Source organism: Colius striatus, chromosome 1 (assembly GCF_028858725.1).
Source record: "Colius striatus isolate bColStr4 chromosome 1, bColStr4.1.hap1, whole genome shotgun sequence".
Taxonomy (NCBI): domain Eukaryota; kingdom Metazoa; phylum Chordata; class Aves; order Coliiformes; family Coliidae; genus Colius; species Colius striatus.
In genome coordinates, this window is record NC_084759.1 from 20,486,587 (window position 1) to 20,508,149 (window position 21,563).

Here is a 21,563-nt window from a genome sequence, read left to right on the forward strand (position 1 = left end):
CATGATACTCTGATAGTCTTACATGTTTGCAAACAACCACTTTTCTCTTGTGCATCAAATGCTGTCAGTAGCCAAGGCTACTCTGAGGAGTTGTCCTTTGCCAGTAGGTTCCTTTCTTTCCTGTCTGATTAATGTCTCAGTATCCAGGGTCTTCAAATTTTTCTGTCCTGGGGAGAAATTTCTCTGCATATACATTTCTCTTTTCTTTGGGGTAGTTACTGTGTCTCTCTCTCCTTCTTCCTTTAACAAAATATGCTGATTTCCTTTTGCTTCTTATGCACATGTATTGTAACTAGCTTCTTTTTTTTGGATTATTTGTCATGGGTAGATTATTCTGGAACTGAGGATATGCACCTTGTTTCTACTTTTGTGCAGCTTTTGGCTATTTTTGATGACATCTGCATAAAGTGTATTCATGCTAGTCATTTTACTAATTGAAGATAAAGCATGAGATGAATGTGAGAGGCACTGAGCTTCTTTAGGCCACCACAAAGCACTTGAGGTTCTTCAAAAGACCACAGAGGATATCAGCATTGTGTTCACTTCTCAGGGTTCTTAGAGCAGAAAACAAGACAACGTAATAAAAATACTGAAAGGTGTATGTTATCCTGGGAAAAGTTTCTACTATGAACCATTGTATTGACCATGCTAAAGTGGAAAGGCTGTCTTGCAGCTATATTTGATTGTTCTGTTTGCTAGTAAAGTAATACCCCACAGCTCAAAATGATTCAAGGCACACTGATAATGATAGTTATTTTAAATGAGATAATGGGCATCATGGTTCTTAAAAGCATGGGGAATATTTCAGAGAACACTTCTGAAAAGTGTGTTCAGCTATGAACAGCTTCTCTGACAGACAGGCAAGTGACTGTATTTCTGTGACACATCAATGCTGATTTAAATGTTCATGCTTACACCTGGGTGGAAATTGTGGTAATGGTACTTAAAGACGCATAGGAACATTTGAACATAGAAACTGACAACTGTTGTAGGCAACACTGTCATGGTGTCTTTATAAACTGTATCATGCCTATGATAATCAGACTGCAAAGGAAAGGAATGGGAGCCACACGTATGTGTGATCTAAGCACGGTGGCTTTGACAGTGTAAACTCACAAATATAGTTTAAAAAATAGCCAAGTGCAGTATATTGCAGTGCAGGACATGGGAAACAGCAGCTGCATGAGGAGGTGGGATGGAGGGGTTGTCCAACCAGATGCACTCCTCTTGCAGAAACTTTATTAGCTTTATTGTCTTATGACAGCTTCTTTTTACACGTGGTTTTCAGTGAAAGGGTTTTAACTGTGAGCTTGGTTGGTGACAAATCCATTGAATGTAAGAGTTCAATTTTGTCTGTTGTTTCAAAGAGGAAAATAGCTTCGAAATTTTTCATGTCTTTCACAGGATTATCACTCATATGAAAGTGATGTTTTATGTAATCAAATGAAAGTTAGAATTTATACTGGGACAAATACACCAGGGAAAAAAAAAGGTTGTAGGTACACTTTGAGATACATTCTGAATGAGCACCATTCTGAATTACATATTTGCTAATACCAGTGTCAGAGATCTGGGGATTCCAAGTGCATAATAGCACAGGTACAATTTTGGGCAGGTCAGACAGAAACTTTGTTAACTATGATCATAGTTAATGATGTGGAGAAGTGAGGAGTTGGAAACAATCTCTGTTGGCTTTTATTTGAAAGGAATGTTCTTTTAGTTAGGATAAACTTCTCAGCCAGACCTCTCAAACTGTAAATATTAATATTTTTTCCACCGTACCAGCAGCGGGTGCCATATATGACCATGTTTATAGAGCAGCACTAGCAGAATTGCTTTTAAGTTTTCTGTCAAGACATCACAACAAAGACAAATTAAAATTCGTGCTTCATTTCACCCAGGCATCATGAAGGAACTATGTGTGTATGTATTCTTTAGGGACTGAGTGTGTGAAGGAAAGAATTCTGGAGAGGAGCAGAAGCTTTTCAGTCCACTTTATTAAAAGGAAGCACATTTAGCAATAATCTAAAACTGCTGTAGATTGACACTGCTAGTCTCCCCTCCTTGCTTGACTTTCTCAGGTACTGATCACCATGATTCTATCCAAGTTCAGCCTCCAGCTAGTATCCATCCTGAATGATGCTTGCAGAGATCTCTTTCCTAGAACAGTGCTTTTGAGCAATTTAATCTCCTCTTTACAAACTACCACTGACTCTTGCCTCTCAAACTTCAGGTATGAGAGGCTCATTTTCTCTTCCAAAACCCTTCAAGAAGTGTTACATTTAGTATTGAGAAGTGTTCATCATCTCTGATGACCTTCTGGAACCAACCTTCGCTATCTATTGATTAAATGTAGTCTCTCCTGTGCTCTCTTTGGCACTTGGCAGATACCCTCCTTAAAACATCTATGCCACCACCTCATTATCCCCTTTCAAGTGACTTGTTAATGCTGTTGACCAATTTACTCAGATGTACAAATTAGTAGATGAAGTCTTATAAAAGTCAGACTTGTTGATCCAGAGATGCCATTTGGTCCTAAATGCTATGAATCTCAAAGATTTCTGAGTTTTAGTTGATGTTTGTGCTGTGAGTGCTTTCTTTTTCCATGCCTGCCATGTTAGTCGCTGGATACACTTGTTATGTTTTACTTTGGTGTATCATGCTTCCAAAAATGTTCTTATTTTCTATAAAACAGAGGTGTTTACTGAACCTTTTCTGTATTTTTAATATAATGAATGTGACATACAATGAAACAGCCTCTTCAGAATCCTCCTACTCCTTTTAATGTCTGTCTAAGCAGCATTTTCACATTGGACTAGTATGGAGCAAATTAATAGACAGATAAAACTGTCACTGATGGTGCTGTACATTAGACAGCAGAGTGGGATCCCAGTGACAAATAATCAAACATCATCACATGGGCTTTTTGATCACTTCCAGAATTCTCTTTGAAAGGCAAAGGTGCTGTAACAAGGAGAAGCTGATTCCTATTGACTGATCTTACGTTCATTTCCACTCTTCTATTAAACAAAAAGCAACAGAATAAAGTTACTAATGTACTTTCTGTTGATGCTCTAAGCATAAATTCTTGCCGTTCTTAGTTGCAATTGAGAAACTATGTGACTCAATTCAGCTTATGATCAAAAAGAGTTAAATGTGCATTATCTTGCATTTTTCATGTTCCAAGGCAATCAGTCTTGCTTGGGCAACTTCACAGACATTTGGTGATTTGTTAGTGATTTTTCACAGAGTCTAAAGGGGTTAAAAACCCTGAAATCAGTCAAAGAATCCGATTGGCCAAACAGGCCCTCCAGAGCTCTCTAGACCAAACCTCAGCCCAACGCAGGTCCAGTTATGCAGCCTGACTACCCAGGGCCGTGTCTCTGGACAACAAATGTGTAAACTGGAATGTCACTGATGTTAAATACTGAAAAAATATAATAAATAAGAATTTGTAATGGGCAACATTACATTGCTTTTTAGCATGGTAAAGAAGCAAATGTTGCTCAGTCTCTTTCAGTGCTTGAAAATATTCTTTGATACTGTTTCAAGTGGTTAAAAAAATGTAAGACACTGCTAATAACTTTTTGGGATTGAAGAGGTAATAATTAGTTTTGAATAATGGAAAAGTCTTCACAGTAGTACCTTTTGTGCAGGCCTAAAAATGCAGTGATCAGGGATGGATTCAAAGTGAAATTTGCCAAGTATGTGTCCATGTACATGAGAAGACAGTAAAATTTTGTGTCTCTTCTTATGTATTTTTCTGCATTAAACATGATTGGCATTTCAATTTACGTGAGTAAAAGCTTTGATATATTACTTGACATTTATTTTTGTTTACATGTGTCATGGTTTGGCCCAGCTAGCACAGCAGCACCACGACAGTCTCTCTCTCTGTGCCCCCAATCACGCCCATCTTTGTTAAGATGGCAGAGGCCCCAGCGAAATGGGAGTAGAAAGATAAGCAAGGTTGTTGTGGATTAAGAAAAGGGCAGGGAGGGCTCGCTGCCAGTTACGGTTCTGGGCAAAACGGACTCCAGTACTTGACTTAGAGAGGAAAGTAGGAAAGTTTATTCTACAAGAACTAGAACAGAATGAAAGCAAAAAGGGAGTAGGACGATGAGAAAATTACAACCAGCACTTTAAGATCTCCCTCCCTCATCCCTCCTTTCTTCTCGGGCCCAGCTCACTGCTCCTGATATCTCTACCTTTTCCTCCCTCAACGGCTCAGGGGGGCAGGGAGTGGGGGATGTGGTCAGTCTCTCACAGATGGGCTCTGCCGCTTCTGTCTTCTCAGATGAGGACGACTCCTGGCATTCCTCCCCTGCTCCAACACGGGGTTCCTCCCCCGGGACGCAGTCCTTAACAAACTTCTCTGGTGTGGGTTGCTCTGAACAGCTGCAGCTTCTGCCGATACAGGGTCCCTCACACGGGACACAGTCCTTGGTGAATCTCTGGCATGGATTCTTTGCCATGGCTGCAGTTTCTGCAGCTATAGGGTCCCTCTCTCAGGACAAGGCCTCTTCTGGGCATAAGTTTAATGAGCTGCTTTGTCATGGGTTCCTTCACACAGTTACAGCTGTGGATATTGAGTCCTTTCCTCAGGACACGGCCTGCTCCAGCCATGGTTTTAAAGAAGAAAATCACTGCCCCTGGCTCAGGGTCTGCAGTGAAGTGGTTGGGTCCCCCCCACGACACACGGCCTCCTCCAGCCATAGTCACTGTCCCTTGCTTGGGGCCTTTGATGAAGTGAACTACTGCCCTGGTCTGTGGCCAGCTTTAGCAAAATGAGTCTCTGCCCCGATATGGGGTCATTATCAAAATGAGTCTCTACCGCAGGGTCTTTAAAGAAATGAAAATAAATCTCAGCTTCACGAGCTCTCTCCATAGAATGCAGGGGAGTCTCTGCTCCAGCACACCTCCTCCTCTCTTTCATCACTGACCTTGGAGTCAGCATGGTTGCTTCTCTCACTGTTCCTACTCCTTGCACCACCACCAGCCAGAAGAAAAAGAAGGGGCAGAGAAGAAGGAAGAAGATGGAGGAAAAAACCTCCTCTTACAGCTTCTTCTTAAAAAGTGATCGTGGAGGCGTCTAATTGGCTCAGCCCCAGAAGTGGGTCTGGCTCAGAGCCCGGGAGAGTTGCGAGCAACTTCTTACAGGAGCCATCTTTACAGCCCCTTCCCCCTTACCAGAAAAGGCTGTCATGTCAAACCATGACAACATATCTCTAGGAGCAAAACAGTTGCAGATACACTTGCTAATGGTCATATGATTTGATTCTGGTTTTCATGCTAATTTGTGCCCTCCCCTTTTCAACATTAACTTTGTCCTTCCTGGACTATCGTCACATCCACCGATGCTTGCCAAAGAACTACACACTCATGGGATGCACTGCTGGGCTTGAGTATTTTAGAGTAAGTGTACTGTTAGTCAAATTGATAATGATTAACTTCTCCTGAATTTTCATGTGATTGTAGCAGTACTGAAATTTTAAACACTATTTATGAATGCATTTTCTTTTGGGGTGCTCATCTCAAACACTAATAATTTATTCACAGTTTCTCAGATTTACAGACAAAATGTTAATCAAATTGTTAGACTTGGCTCTATGAGCTTCAGAGGTCTCTAGAGCAATTTCTGACTCAGGAGGTGCAGGAAAATGATTTTTTATATCTGTAGGGCTATCTATAGCCTATGATGAATTATAAACTAGATCCCAGGCTTCTAATATTTTACTATCCGGACAGTGACCCAGAACAACCTCTTTCTGTGGCCATAAAAGTGATTGATGTTCATGGCTTATTCATCCATAGAAATATTTTCAGCTAAGATGACCAGTCTCTGTAATGAGGATGATTTTGAGTTACAGATTTCTGAAGTTCACAGAGAACACGTCTATTCACAAATCAATTATTCGTAACCAGTGTCAGTTCTTGGTATTTATATGCACTCTTGCTAATGATATACTCATACTTTTGGTTCAGTGATCATGCTTGTAATTCAATTTTTTTATATGAGCAATAGTTCTCATTTAAATTTAAAAATGCTTTAAATTGGTAATTTTAAATTATGTATATTAGAGTTGAAATTAAGGCTTGAAAATTGCATTCTTATTAGCATGTGCTATCTAAAAATTAGTGCATGGTCATAACTTGGGGGCACTGTTATAATGCTGACGTTTCCCTAAATGTCAAATGCTTTATACATCTGACATTTAGAAGCTGTGAAGGAATGGGGAATGGTAAAATATGCAACCGTAGACCTGATAATTGAAAGCTGGTCTTAAAAAGTCAGGTCTATGGGGCTTCTGCTCTGGTCATAGATGCAGAAGGTGTGTCATTAAGTATCTGAACCTGTGAAGATTTATAAGAGCAATCATTCTTCACAGCAGTCAAATGCATTAAAAATAGCACTGGAAAGAAGGATTCAGGATCAGGAGGAAAAGGGTGATGAGCAGAGCTGGTGGTTCATCATCATTTCATTTACACAACTATAAATCTGTAACCACTCGATGTCACTTCCACACATCTGCGTTCAATGACTGACTGGTGTTTAATTATCCCACAGTTCTGCTAGGAACCCAAGGCTGATACACTGACAGTGGAAACAGGGCAGCTATACAGCTGCTGTACACACGTTCAACTCTCTGTCCTGTAGCTGAGACTGACTTGACCTAATGGGACGGTGAACACATGCCCAGGAGATATAGCCAGCATTTCTGTTACAATAAAACATAGACGGAGTTCTTGTACACTGTGTGTATTTAGAGTCCTTTGGAGATCTCTGTCCCTTGCCTCTAAGAGGAATGAATATTCAAGGAATTCTTGAATGATGCTTGATTATCATGAAGGCTCCATCCTTCACTCTGATGGCTTGTGGTGTAATTTTATGTGCTCATTCTGTTAAAAATTGCTCACTGGGGAAATCACAACCACTAAAAGCATTTGAGGATTTCAGGACTGGTAGAATGAGTTTTCTCTCATTTTTCTCTCTCTGGCAGAGGCGGAAATATCACACTCCGTCTCAGGGTTGAGAGGGAAGGGGGGCAGGACAAAAGCCACCACTCCTGAATCTACAGTCATGCTGTTCCAGTGCCTTTGGGTAAAATTAGTCCATAGTGATAGCTCAACCCTCTGTAACAAACTTGTTCGCAGCACTGAAATGTCTAGCTTTGCTTTTTGTATCTTTGTCCCTTATTTAGCTGTATTTCTAACAACTTTGCTACAAAGGCTGCTAAAACCTGTTAGGATTCAGCTGATCTCAGGAGAACTGCTATATGTGCCAATAACCACCCCTGAAATGACCCGAACAGAAGCTATAATAATCCTCTGTCCTCATTTATGGATGCAATGACTGACAAATTTCTTCTTTCCATCTTTTCCTTGTCCTAAACCTCTGTGGCAGAGCAATGGTTTATAGCTCATGAAACAGGACAGAAGACAGCTAAGTGGCCAGATGAGCAAGTACAATGCTGACCAACTGCAACATGGCAAGTTTCTGAATTCCTATATGGTTGCTATTGTATGAAAAAAGTAAATACCTTTGCTTATGCTCCAAGCCATGGACTGTAGGCATTCTAGCTTCCTCTTAGAAGTTTTTGAGTAATTGAGTTGGATATCCATTATCAGCTTGAGACCAGTTTGGTTTTCCATTGTTACTGTGACAAGTTTTGAGTACAGAAGCTGGGAAAGCCCTGAGCTGCAGACACAGGTTAGATCTGTGTCCATCCTGAGAGGTGGATCCAGTGGTAAGACCTTGAAGTTATTGCCGTTGCTTGTCATAGTGCTCTTCAAATTCAGATAGGCATGTCACAGGGGATTTTAATCTTTGTAATGTTTTGTCTCAAGTCTTTTGGTGTCAGAGAGGCTTCTGGGGAAATTTAGGATAGAATTGACAGAGCAGGATTAGCTTCTCCTGATGTAGGCCATGCCAGTTCTCAGTGACATACTGATGCAATGTTGATCTACAATGGGTTTCAAAAATGGTTAGGCTGTGATTTTGTGTTTGCTGAGTACACACAAGACAGGGAGTTCTGGATCCACTGTCTGGCAAACATGAGGCATATGTGCTAGTCTGAAAGACACCCTAATTATGACTGTAATTAGCTGTTCAAAATGGATGCTTGGAAATGTGACAAGTGTAGTCGGTGAGACAAGCAGATATTTTGATTCCTAACTTGCTATGCTTTCTGAATATTCTTCTTTAAGGGTTGAATCTGCTCTTTAGTTTTTGTTTCAGAATGAGTTTGTGGCTAGTGCAAGAGGAAAATTCTGCACCACTCAGTAGCTAGACAAGAGTTGGGAAGAAAGAAGGAGATCTAACAACCAGTACTTGACCCAGTATATTTTCATTGACGCCTGTAATATATTTCCTTGATTTTTACTTTCCCAGTATTTTAGTTTGATTGTTTTTTTCCTAAGTGCATCTTTCTGGATATGTATATGAAAAGACAGGAGTCTAATATGAATCATCAGTACTCATGGTACGAATAGTTAAAACACACTTGCATCCATTTCCAGGAAGCAAATGTTGTCCACTAAAGAGAAATCTCCAAGGATGCACCTACCAGCTTGTACTATTTATGAGATATATATTATTTATTTGACCTAAATATTCTTATATGACTTCTCATCTTGTAAAAACAACTGCAAAAGATTGTATGGCCAGTGTATTTACAAGCTGGCTGGAACTACTTGTCTAAACCATAGGAGTTGTCTGTTACTACTTCTCTTTCTCTGTAGCTGCTGTGGTGTAGCTGTGTATTGATTCCAGAGACTGGCTTCTTTAGCCTTTTTCTTTCAGTGCTTTGACATTTCATTGCCTGTGTATATGTAAACTATGGTTACCAGAGTTAAGCAATATTTAGAATATATTTATTTTAAAGCATTTCAGTTCCTCTTTAAATTAGCAGATACAGGAGCAGGCTGATTGGAATGAGTCAATCTGAATTGATTCCAGAGTGAATATAAATGTTGAAAACCAGCCAGGTTTGGAAAAGAAAAGGAAAAAAAAAGGAAAGAAAAGTGAGGAAAGGGGAGGAGGAGAGAAAAGAGAAAATCTTCCTCCTAGATTTCTCATCTGTAGCATGGCATTCAAAACCAAGCCCAGCAGAAACCAGAATTTTTTCTGAAATTCATGATTGATTACCTTGGGTGTTGTGAAACCACTGCAAAAGTGAAATAAATAAAATCTGTCACCGTGTTAAACCCAAACCACTTTGGCTGCATTTTGGTTTCCAAAATGTGGAATTCATTTAATACTCGTTTGAATAGACCTATGGTTTGGCCACCCCATTTCTGTCTGTTCTAAACACCTGTTTTCGTTTAGCTGTGCAAGACAGACCAAAATTCTGCACTAGCTTTACAGTCCAAATGACTCCATTGAAATCAGCGATAGCAGTTGGTTTTGAACACAATCCACAGTATCACACTTCATTCCTTCTGGAAAAATATATTATGGAAAAAGTACAGTTGTAGCTAGCTAAACTGATGAGAATTATATAAGATGACTATAACATACTTAAAACCCAGCTATGCTCTTGTGGCTCCATTCTCTCCTTTCTCTTTGGATGCTAGCTCACTTTCTCCTGCCCTTGTGTTACTTGAAAGCTGCCACATTTCCTGCAAGAAACTCCAGGAAGGATTTGTGATAGGGGAATATTTTAAGTAAGCAAATGCAAAGTAAAGGAAAACAAGTAAAAATATGTTTAACAAAGAAACTAGATAGTTCTTTAAATATATGTTCCTAGTTGATTGGTACGTTGTAGTCCAAAAATCCAGGCTATTTTTTGACCTTACTTTTTCATTTTCTGTTTCAAAAGAAGAAACAGCTGCATGATCGGTCTATATGTTATCAAACTTGCTCCATGCATTTTTGAAAAGTGTCTTGTAGAGTTCAACCTTGTCACTGGTTTTGCCATTTTTATATGTAATCATTTTCTCCTACCTCATGGTACCTATCAAGTGCTTTTGAACACACTGCTCTGATCTGCATGTGTAATAGCTGTGTTACAAAACTAGTGATAGATGAACGGAATTTCATAATTTCCTGATTGAATCAATCCATTGAAGGAGATTTCTAGCAAATGCTGATATTAGTGTCTTGTTCAGTGTCTTATTTACTCAGTAGTTAAGATGTAGACTTGGCTTTTGAAAAAGATAAGCTCAAAATGCTGTTTTACTGCATACTTTCATTGTAATCTAAATAAGTCCCCATGTGTAGAGGACTAACAAAGTTAGTGTCTTGTATTCTCCAGATGACAAGTTTCTTTCTGTATCTAATGCAGGTTTAGATAACTCCTGAAAATAATTTCAGTTTACTTATTTTAGGAAGGACCAGTCATTCTTTGAAAGTACTTACTTCTCTTTGCCTTCATGATGGGAGGGAGCCCAGATTTTCAAAGTGACTTCAAGTCCAATGAGGTGAACCACAGTCTTTCAGCGTTTCAGCTCCTCTAAAGTAGACATATCAGCATTACCATGCCTCAGGAAGCTGACACAAGGATGTTAATGATGAGACAGTAATGAATTATAATAGAAGTCATGCGACTATAAGTGCTTATCTTTTGGAAAAAGGAGAGCTTATTTCTCCATCCAATTGAGACTTCCTTGTGTTTTGTATTTTACCAAAGGTATTTTTGCTCCAAATCTGATATTAGAAAGATTTTTATATAGAGAGTATGGGAAATATCCATTTTTACATGTTGATATAGGAATGATTTAAAAAGAGCCAAAACAAATGTAAGGGTATATATTTTACCGAGACTTCTGAACAAACTTCTGGCTCTTATGTTACTGCACCTTAGCAAAGATACTGAGCAATCCATTTTACAGCCATCCCCATGAAAAGTTCCAGTATGAGAGGCCACAGCAAAGAGGATTTTGAGGCTTGTTAAGTATAATGTGGAGATTTTGTTCTTGATTGAGGACTTAGAAGGGCATCTGCGTTCTCGAGTGGCATTTCCAACAGCAGGTGAATGTAGCAAAACACAGGCATCTTGAATAGATCATAATGACCTCATGTCACCTTACAACAAAGACAAGCAGCTACATAATCAAAAAGTGTGTTAAGCTGGGGGAAGGTACATCAGAAAGAGCTTTCCTAAGTTTATCTAATCTTTTTTTTATCTCATAAGAGACAGCATGGAAGAGGACTTGGTGAAATGTCTCAGTATAAATCATTATAGCCAGGGAAAATAAGGCATGAAGTGGCAAAACTGATGGTAACCTCACAAGTCTCTCTAATGGACTGTGTTGCTGTTCCATGTAACTTCCTCCCTGTGTATGTGGTAAAGCTGGTCTGTCTGAAGCTGGTTCCTCCTCAAAGTGAATAGTACAGGCTGTGTGTAGGAGGTGAACATTGGTATAGTGCGCTTCACGGGTGACTGCACTCCTGCATATGGTATGGCCTTCCTAGTGCTATATCACTTAGCATTATATCACTCCTTGCTCTTTTTGTCTTACTGCAGCTCAGCAACTGATAAGTCTAGGATTAATGTGCAGCAGTAGCTCCCCATGGAGCAGATATACGAGACCGATATTTTAGTATCAGAATTCCACAGGCACAAATAAAACCTAGTCTTTCCTTGCAAGATTTACAGCTCTCTCTCTGATTAGCAAGAGCTAGACATTGTTTCCTGGACTGTCAGTATTGCTGCAGCTTAGTAATAGATGTGACACTACTTAAAGAAAGCAGAGGAGACAAAAGCTTTCCTGTTGTAACTTTAGCAAAGCTGCAGGCAAATACAGATGTGATGCTAGTGCTGCATTTTGGATACCTGCATAGAGTAATACTTGTATCAGTGCCAGTAGTTTACACGGTGGGCTACTTCTCTTTTACGTGATCTCTTTTGCATTAGGCAGCCATTGGCAATGTCAGAAGCAATTAGCTACTTTTTCATGGAATGAGTATGTGACTCAGGAAAGCCATTTTATTTCATGTATGTTTTCTTACAGAGCAATCTACTCTTTTGTCTTTACAATGAGAATAAAAGAAGGTCCGAAAATCTTGAATTAGAGCCCTGGTTCATAAGAAAAGAAGTGAAAATCTGTGTTACAAACAGGATGGAATGAATGTGAAGGGAAATATTAGAAGGCTGCATGCCCTCACTAATCAAAAGAAAATGGTCTGTACTGCACCATCTCTTAAGGGAACATCCCGTTTCTTTACAGCTAGCTACAAAAAACTTTTTGAAACAACTGGGAGTCTGAGAGACGGCTCTGCCCCACCTAGCTCTTGTTCTGCACTGACCTGGAGCTGTCAAGATGTAAACTGAACCTCAAAAAGTGCCAATAGGTCTGTATGAAAAATGTAAACATGTATCGCAACGTTGCTGTAAGGGAAAATTCACCCAGTCCTTGGAGTCTGGCAGCACTTTGTTTTATCCCCTCTCTCTATTCTGTTCTGAGAAGGTCCCCTGTGAAGTGCTGCTCTAGAAATCAAACCCAGCAACTAGTGAATATTTTTTTGAAGTTGTTGAGACTTGATGCATTGGATAGGCATGTACAAGATGAGGAGATTAAGCATAGCAGTCATGGTGATTTTCCTGATTATTCAGCTTTTGTAGGATACATTCTTGAGCTGGTAAGGGAGTAAGTAATTGGGATTTACTTGGCTGTGACAACAGCCAATGCAAAGTGAAATGCCTGGATGAACATGGTTTCTAGGAAGCTGCTGTGTTTTTCTCACCAGCCTTTTTCAACCTGTCTAAACAGTTGCTTTAGAACTGAGGTCAAAGTTAAGAGAAATGGTTGCTTCCTCCATAAATTAAAGACTTCCAGACACAGTGAAGGAGAAATTCCTTCCTGAAAATGTAATGGGGACGTATAAAAGAAAGAAAATACTAAGGACTTAAGGTCTGTTAGATAAAAGGTGAGGGTTACAGATATTCTGCTTGCTTACTTGGCTCCTTGGCTGTATGGTGGACACTTGACTGGGAGAGATGGTGCAAAGAGGGGTGGTTCTCCATAAATGCTGAGGTAATTACCTGTTTGACTCTATTTAAATATATCTATGTAGACATACCATTGTCTGTAGTATACAAGGGACACTCTTCTGCTTGCTTGAGAAAGAGCCAAGCCCTCCAGTTGTCCCAGAAAGTTCCTCTCCTGCCGTATTCCACACACTCAAAGTGGACACTGTCCTGGTCCAACCCTGTGCAGTTGCATGGGATCCTGATTGCAGCAAGCAGCTGGATGTGAGTTCAATGCTGTGTTCTCTGTAGAGAGATTACAGGGTTAAATATTTTGCTAACTTACTGTCATGTTTTTCAGATTGTCTTCCGGCTGGTGTCATTACTGGTTGTCACAGCATGCCTATTGCAGCATTGTAGGGAGCTGTCACCACTAGGGAGGTAAAGCAAGCCTATCTATTGTTAGCTACCAGGAGGGCAGTGCTGTACTGATTAGTGCTGGAAAAAACATGCTGCTGTGCAGATAAAACTGTTCAGCACTGTCTGTAATGGTAGAAATGGTTAATTGTGCCATGAATAACATTTGTGTATACATAAAAGTTTGGAATAGCATCCTTTGTTTCCTGTAGGTGAGTTCAGCTGCTTCAGGTGAGAACTGTACTGGGCCAAGGTCCTGTAATTATCATGATGCAGCTAACTTTGTAAATACCTCAGTACTGGCAGGTGTCAGTTTGTGCTAGTTACTATACAAAGATGTAGCACAGAGCTTACCAGAAAAGACAGTGGAAGGCACAGATGGATGACATAAAAAGAAACCTAAACCAGATGATCCAGCAAACAGGTGATGAGTGTGAGGAGGGACGAGATGACAGTGCATCAGGATTTTATAAACTTGTTCATTAGATGAGCACACATAGCTGTATACCAGATATGTTGAGATAGACTACATAATAGAACTCACTCTCAAGGAATTTAAGGCCATAATAGCTTGGTAAGAAAGCACTTATGACACATATGAAGAGTAAGATCTGAACAAACTCTGACAAGGTGAAAAATTAATCTTTTAGGCAGATTTTACTCTGTAAATTCTTGAGATGTGTTAGTAGGAGGCAGTGAAGGTAACCTCTGGTTTAGGTGATGAAGGAGATTACCCTCACTCACTATTGGCCTCATACAGCCTTTCTTGCTTGTTGGCAGCTTTAAGTCTTTAGGTTTAATTTTTAATTAATTGCACAAATATTTCATATGTAGATTCATTCCACAGGTTGACTCTAAGTTGGAGTTCTTTTTTCCAGTCCTTTTTATCCCCACAGTTAGTGCTTATGTGACTTTTCCTGGTAGTGATGTGTTCAGGAGCAAAGCACACCTTTCTCCCCTTAACTATGCAGCAGCCCACGAGACAAAGTAAATGGGAAAAATTAGAAGAACAACAGGATTATGAAGCAAATATATGAAGAAAAAGATCCTTTTCCTATATTCAGATCCTAATATGAGGAAATACTCCTCTTTTGTTCGGCCAACCAAGCGAAAATTCCTGAGGGGTGACAAGAAAACAATTCCAACTGTAAATGAACTGTGAATTGTATTTGCAACCATCATTTTTATCTGTGCTTGGCATATCTGAACCTCCTGCTGGTGGAAGCCCAATGCAAGAGCCTGTAAACTAGACACCAATCAGTGTTTGCCATTTATTGTTTCAGGTTACTTTGGCAGTTTGTCTAGCCATTCTCCAAAAAAAGAAAGAGGTGAGAATTTGCCGATTCATACTTTTAAGTGTACAAACTAAAGATGCAGTTCTCCACACCTTGTGGAACAATATAAAGAAGGCTGTCAGTGATGAGACTGCTGCCCCACTCAGAGGCAGCAGTAACAAAATGGAGGGGCAAAGCCTGCAGCCCATAATGTTTGAAACCATGAAACCACACCTCTTAGCCTCACAAGAACAGCCTGCATGATACCAGGTGGTTTTCTGTTTGTTTAATTTAATAATAATTTGGAGTTTTCTTGTATGCCCTTTGTGTCTTTAAGTCATTAAGATTCACAGGACACGCAGCCCACGTTTGTAACATCTGCTGGGGCTTTCACATACAGCATAGAAGCTGAAAATGCACAAAATATGTCTCTGGAGAAGTCCCTAAAAACCTCTAGTTATTTAAGTGTGTACTATCTCTATTTTCCATGGTGGATCCATGCCTAAGAATTTTAAGCCTAAGAAACTGCTGTTTTAAAGGTGATGAAATAAGGCAGAGTAATCGAGATATTTCTCTCTATTTCTTGCTGGCTGTGGTTATGACAGGAAGCTGTATGATGCAGAGAGGACTGTCTTCATCTGTATTGCACTGTGTATAACAGAATGCCACTGCGATGTAAATAATAAACAATGATGATACAAAAATTCAGATAACTAAGTAGCTGCCTCAGCCTTTGGTGATTTGAGAATTTGAGATCTTCATTTTAGCAGGGGAATAAGGCAAGCAATTGAAAGCTGAAGCTTTCTTTTTGAAAGGAAGCTTTGTACCTTATGTTTGAAAGATACTATGGTTATTAAGACCCCAAGAGAAATTAAATTGTGCATGGCTCAATTTGAAAAATTGCTTCTTTAGGCATCCAGAGTGCCAGTGCCAATTGCAGAGATTTTGTTGGTGTTAGAGGAAGGCAGGCAAACAAACAATCAGGAGACACCCACTTACACTGTGAGAAACCCAGGAGACAAAAGAAAAAAAAGAAAAAGAAAACAATATAAATCCCAGAAATACAGAAGATCCGTGGGCTGCTATAGAAACAACGTATTTAAACGGATCACATTTTATAAATAATCCAGCAAATTCTGTAGTGTGTCTTTCCCCATCTGTTGTCCCCATGGGGCTTCGCTTGGCTTGATCTCTGCTGTTGTATGTAGACAACTTGAGTAAGACAGTGCAGTATTTCGACTGAAATCCACATGACCTGCCAGGCAGGAAGGCCTAGGGACAGAATTTTAAGCAAGCAGGACAGTTTAATTTGTGAAAAGCATGTCCAGTTTACAGTGAGAAAAATCCAACACTTTCATACAGTTAAATAAGAAATGCAAAATGCAGGACCTGGAGCTGGGTGTCATTCGGTGCAGATTTGTTGAACTATTGTGCTGGTTACCAGGATAAATACAGATATAATGCATGTTACTGTTTATGTTTCTGGTTTTATTTGGTTCTTTTTTTTTTACCCCTGGGGGAGTTCTCTGACCCAAACATTTTCATAATGCAAGCAAATATCTGCACTAGCTGTTTTCTTGCTGTAACAATTTATTACCAGATTACTGAAAGCATTAAATAAATATATATGGTCCCCAGGCTCTGAATACATGGGAACTGTAGATAGGGAATACTGTGAGCTTTGCCATAAGCTGGTTTGAAATATGGAGTAGTTGTAGAAAGCTTTTGGTTTAGGAAAAGGTGGAAGTGTAGCAGTAAAATAGTTTTGAACTTTAGTCTTGAAGTTAATTCACAGTTTGTTCTCAGAGAAGATACTTCACTGAAATTTCTTTTCAGTGTACTTCTAAATTTCCTATTTCACTGTAGCAGCTTTCATAGAAAAAAAAAAAAAAAGAGGACAACAGGGTTTGTTTCCCTCTTCCTCCCCTGTATCCTTACTGGGAGTGAGCTGAGGGTCCTGCTGGCCATGACAGCTTTTTCTCTTGTACTGAGTCAATACCCTCAGAGCCACAATCACACTATCATTATCTACCAGCCTCTGTAAACCCTTGTTGTCTCCACTGTACGGAGAAGCATCTGCATAATTTTTCTCTCTATATTCCCCGTCTTTCACACCCCTCCCCAGCCACTAAATCACAGTCAGCATTTCCTTCCCACTCCATGGGTGCTTTCCTAGGCCCTCTGCCAACCAGTGACTGCCAGACCCATGTCTGCATACACACTGGCAGGCTGTCCTTCAGATAGGAGGGAGGTGAGAAATTATAGAAACAAGCTTCCAGCCATCTACAGGCTGTGTATACACAGGGCCTGTCAAATCAACCAGCAAAACACTACGGGCCCAGGCAGGATGAAAGTGGAAAAGAAATGACCTCCTATCAGCTGACATGCAGTAACTGGGTACATGCTCAGTCTGTGGTAAAAGCAAATTGCAGAGTCACAAGTCTTTCCTTGCAGACATTTAACATCAGTGCAGATAGCCATTGCAGAGTAGCTGACATACAGCAACTTGTCACCCCATGGGAACTTATCTGTGTGCCTGAGGCTTCTCATTTTCGGTTGTGTTGCGAAGGTACATTCAAGGTTGCCAGCAGCCAGGGTAGGCAAGTAATGTTTATATCCAAAAACACGTTCTGAAAACACAGTCTCTCAGAAAATTGCAGCTAGAAACCTGCCACACAAATTTGCTGCTTTAACCCCCCCAGTAATGAGCTGCATGGGGAGCTCATGTGGGGTATCTGTCCTGGCACAGCAAACCAGGGACAAGGCAGACAGGTGGGATACCAGCCGTTTCAGGGCAGGCTGTGGCAGACAGCAGCTGTGCAGGGAAAAGGGAGTGCGCTTGACCTCTGGGAGGGGATGGGAATGAATGAGGGAGCAAAAAAGCACCGCAGGCTCTGGGACGTTACCTGCTCTGTAGCTCCTTTCATTCCCTAGTGTGAGAGGACTGTGGGAGCTGCCCCTTCACTAACTTAGAATAATGGAGAATTCCTAGCAGTAAATTTTCAGTGAGATGAGTGACCTGTGACTGATGCAATACTAATCTGTCTAGAGTCACCAGCCTGTGCTGAGCACAGCATGCACTTGCTCTGTCTTTTTTACTCTATGTGCCACAGTTTGGCTGTGGATTAGTTTTCCTTTAGAAGCAATCAAATGATAAGACAAACCAAAAAAGTTTATAGCCCTTTTTATGTCTAGACCATGGGGGCACAAAATAATTGCTTGGGCAGTCGGCATCCTTTGGTGCCACCATAGAAACTTACAGCAGGAGAACAAGAAACAGATGTGGGCAGGGGAGAGGAGAGTATCCGATAAGTAGGACTTACTGTTACTAGGAAAGTTTCTATTCTCTATTGCTGATCTCTTTTCAAATGTAATAACCATGAGGTCTCTCATGGTTATTATTCTCACCTTCAGCCCTCACTGTGTTTCTGTCATTCAGCCAAAGATTTCAGTCCTCCAAGTTCTGCTGAAGTTTAAGAACAACTTCTACACTGAGCAAGTGGGTCCTTGCAATAATCTTCTCAGTTTTCCTAATTTTTTGGTTGTGCCCATGTCTTTCAATCTCAAACTCTAGTCTCCATCCCAGTTGGTGAAAATTTTTCACCTTAGAAAATTTATGAAACTGACAGTCTCTGTATTATACAAAGTTTGAAGTGGTTTGATTTCTCTTTCCAGTTCCATTGTATGGTGCTGGAGTCTTCTGTGACTACCTTGGCACTCAGAATAAAAGAGCAGCTCACTACAGTGAAATGTGAGGCGGCCTGATCTTTCCCTCTCGTATTGAACTTATCTTAGAGGTCCCAAAGAGGAAACCTGTTTTCCATTCCTACCAGGAGCATTAAGCTTCTAAACCGAGCAGAGCAGACTGGTGCCTGCAGGCAACGTACCATTGATATTTTAGTTCGGAGTAGGAGTGTGTTTCAGGAGCAATTGTCCCCTTAGCATGCTTTGATTCAGATCAAAAAAGTGGTCTTGAAGCACACAGATTGGATTCCCTTTGAATGTAACTAAACCAAAAGATGCCCTCCAGGAGCACCTGCGTGTGCTGGTACTGCTAATGGGCTGCTTGTGGTGTGGTATGTGGGTGGTGTGTAGGTGTTTCACTCTGTGCACCCGTTCCTTTTGCTCCTCATTATGCCACATGTAGGCATCACATGCATCTGCACAGCCAGTAACAAACCTTCCTAGAGGCTTGTAACATAATTTTCAAGTTACAACTGTGAAACCTGAGGTTTTGGTTTAGGGCACCTTAACGGAAAAGGTCTCAACTGAGAAATCTTGTCAACAAGTTTCAGTTCAAATATCTCATTCACTACCACCTTAGGAGAGGAGGAAAGAAAAACAGCACTACAAAAAAAGGAGGGGCTTTGTCATTAGTACTGCTAAAGTACTACATTTTTTTTCAGGCTTAACTCTGCACTGAGAGGAAGATTAATCAGAATCTTATTGGTGCTCTTCAGAGGTTTATTAAGGTGTTGAATTAATACAATTAATAATAAATAAATCTTTGGCGTCAGAGATGAGGACAAACCCATGGAGTAAATGAAGGAAATCAAGGATATGTTTTAAAGTATAGACTGGATAATCACCTACCTGAAGATATCCTGAAATCAGTTTACTATTGTATAGACTCTATGAAATTTACAGATTCACTTTGAAGCCATATTATTCAATCTTGTTAATTTTAGTTAGGTTCCTAGCTCATCCCTAACATGTCAATGAAATAATTTTCTTTTCCCAGTCTTTTACCAGTATTCCAATAAATTTTAAAGCCACCTGGACACTCTGCAGTTACTTTCAAAAGCTGGCGATAAAGTTTGTTGCATTTCATCTTTCATCTTCTTGTTTGTATATATTGATATTATTTTGACATTTTCTTGTGTAACTTACTTTTCTTTGATGTGCTTTGGCATAACTTTTTGTTTTCCTGAAAGTATCAGGTGCTTCCCATGGATAACAATTAATGTTGTTTTGAGGTTGAGTTTATGACATGACGCAGCTGTTTGTGACAATGCTGTCATCTTCAAGGGAAAGTAAATGAAGGTGGCGTCCAGCTAAGCAATTGTCTACAACTGACCCGGTCACCACTGAAAAGTCAGTCTTTGCTCAGTATGTACCACTGCCACAAGTATTTATTGTTCTGTGCTGAATAAATGAGCATTATTTTGAGGTTACTAATAGCAAAATTGAAGATTTTCAAGTGGGTTTTGAAGGCTGTTTTTTTAAGCGGGTTATCACCATACTCAAAGACAAATTAAAATCAGCTTGCTGTTACATACAGACATTGTAATGTTTCTAGATCTGCCTTGAAGTCATTTTGCTGCAGTGCAGATATTACTGGTCTAGAGTCTTCGTTCACACTGAAGCTCATCTGATGCTGTTTCCTAAATGTATTCAGTTAGCTTTGTCGATGGTTAAGCTAGCAAAGCTCTTACACGCAGGCTCTGTTGGCAGCTCAGCAGTAGTCCGATGGAAACCTATCAGACAACTCACAAATTTAAAACTATTCATTCTTAAGTGCCTTTGTGGAGTGAAGCCTGAAATCACTTTGATAACATCTATCATTTATTATAAATGCCATCTGTCTTTTTCTACTAGCAACTTACACACTTAGAAAATCTCCCTTTGTAAGTAATTTCAAGGGCAAAGGACTCTAATTCGTAGTTATCCCCTCAAAGATCTCTCACTGCAACGAGGCTGGGAGAAGAATTTCTTTTTCACTAGGAATCACTGGGTAAAATTATCCAGCTTCTACACGCAGTAGTTACATTAGAGGTAATACAGGCTAGATGCCAGAAATCCCTTCAGGGTTTCTTAACCTACTGGATAATTTACAAATGCAACCATTTATAGAGTGAAAAATCTGTCTGTTGTGTGTGAGGAAGGAAATGTTAAACTCTGCATCGTTCATTTGGGTAGAGCCCTTGTTTACATAGTGTCTGCATGCTTATTACAAGGGAGCAAGAATAAATTAGTGACGACCAGCAAACGCTAGTGTAGTATTATTCAGGCTATCTATTAGCAAAAGTCTTCTTTAAATTTCATGTTGCTTGTTCATAAATTCCTTCTGCAACCAATGCAGCAATATGGAATATTCAAAAATCAAGTCAATGATAATGAAATATCACAGGGTGGGCAGGATGGGGCCATTGGGTAAAGATTTAGGTAATTGCAGTAGCCTACAGCACTGCAGGTTGGATTCTTCATAGCAAACCATTCTCATGGCTGTTTTCAAGGATCTGTTTAAACCAACATACTTTTACATTTTTAGGAAAGGAGAGCAAGAGACATTGTGAGTAAATATGAGATCATCCCTTTAGGTTTAATGAAATCTGATGAAGCTGGTCTCCTTGAATATTTACAGCTAAGCTACCACCAGGGCCCTGTTGACCCTGCCTGACCTCCCCATGAGCCTCCACTGGCCCTGCCCACACCGCAGGACCCCACTGCAGCCCCCTGGGGCTGTCAGTCCCTGCCCTGGCGATGCAGCAGCATCCCACAGCCCTGCCTGGCCCTCCTAGGGCAGAGTCTGACCCTGGGTAGCCACGCTGGGCCTGATCCTGATTTGCAGGCTGGCCTCTCGACTCAACCTTGGACCTGCCTGATGACCTGAGTGCTTGGTTGACCTCAGCCGCCATCCCCAGATCTGCCCTGCTCACCTGCATAGGCAAGTACCCTAATGAACTATTTTCACTGCCACAGAACTAGATGATTATAGGGAAAAATGATCCGATTGATTTCATCTGTTCAGTCTCATGTTACCTGAGTAGACTGCCTTTCCCGAGTTCTGCTTCCATGTCTGCTCTGAATGTAGGCCTGTGTTAGGCAAAATTCAACTTCCATGGTGAGTGATGGAGGCAGGACATAGCCCAGGCTAAGAGCTGGATCTGTCTTTGGAGGTCTCTCTTCTTCTTTGGGGACTGTAGGTTCTCAGCCTTCTCCTTCAGTACAGCTCCAGTAT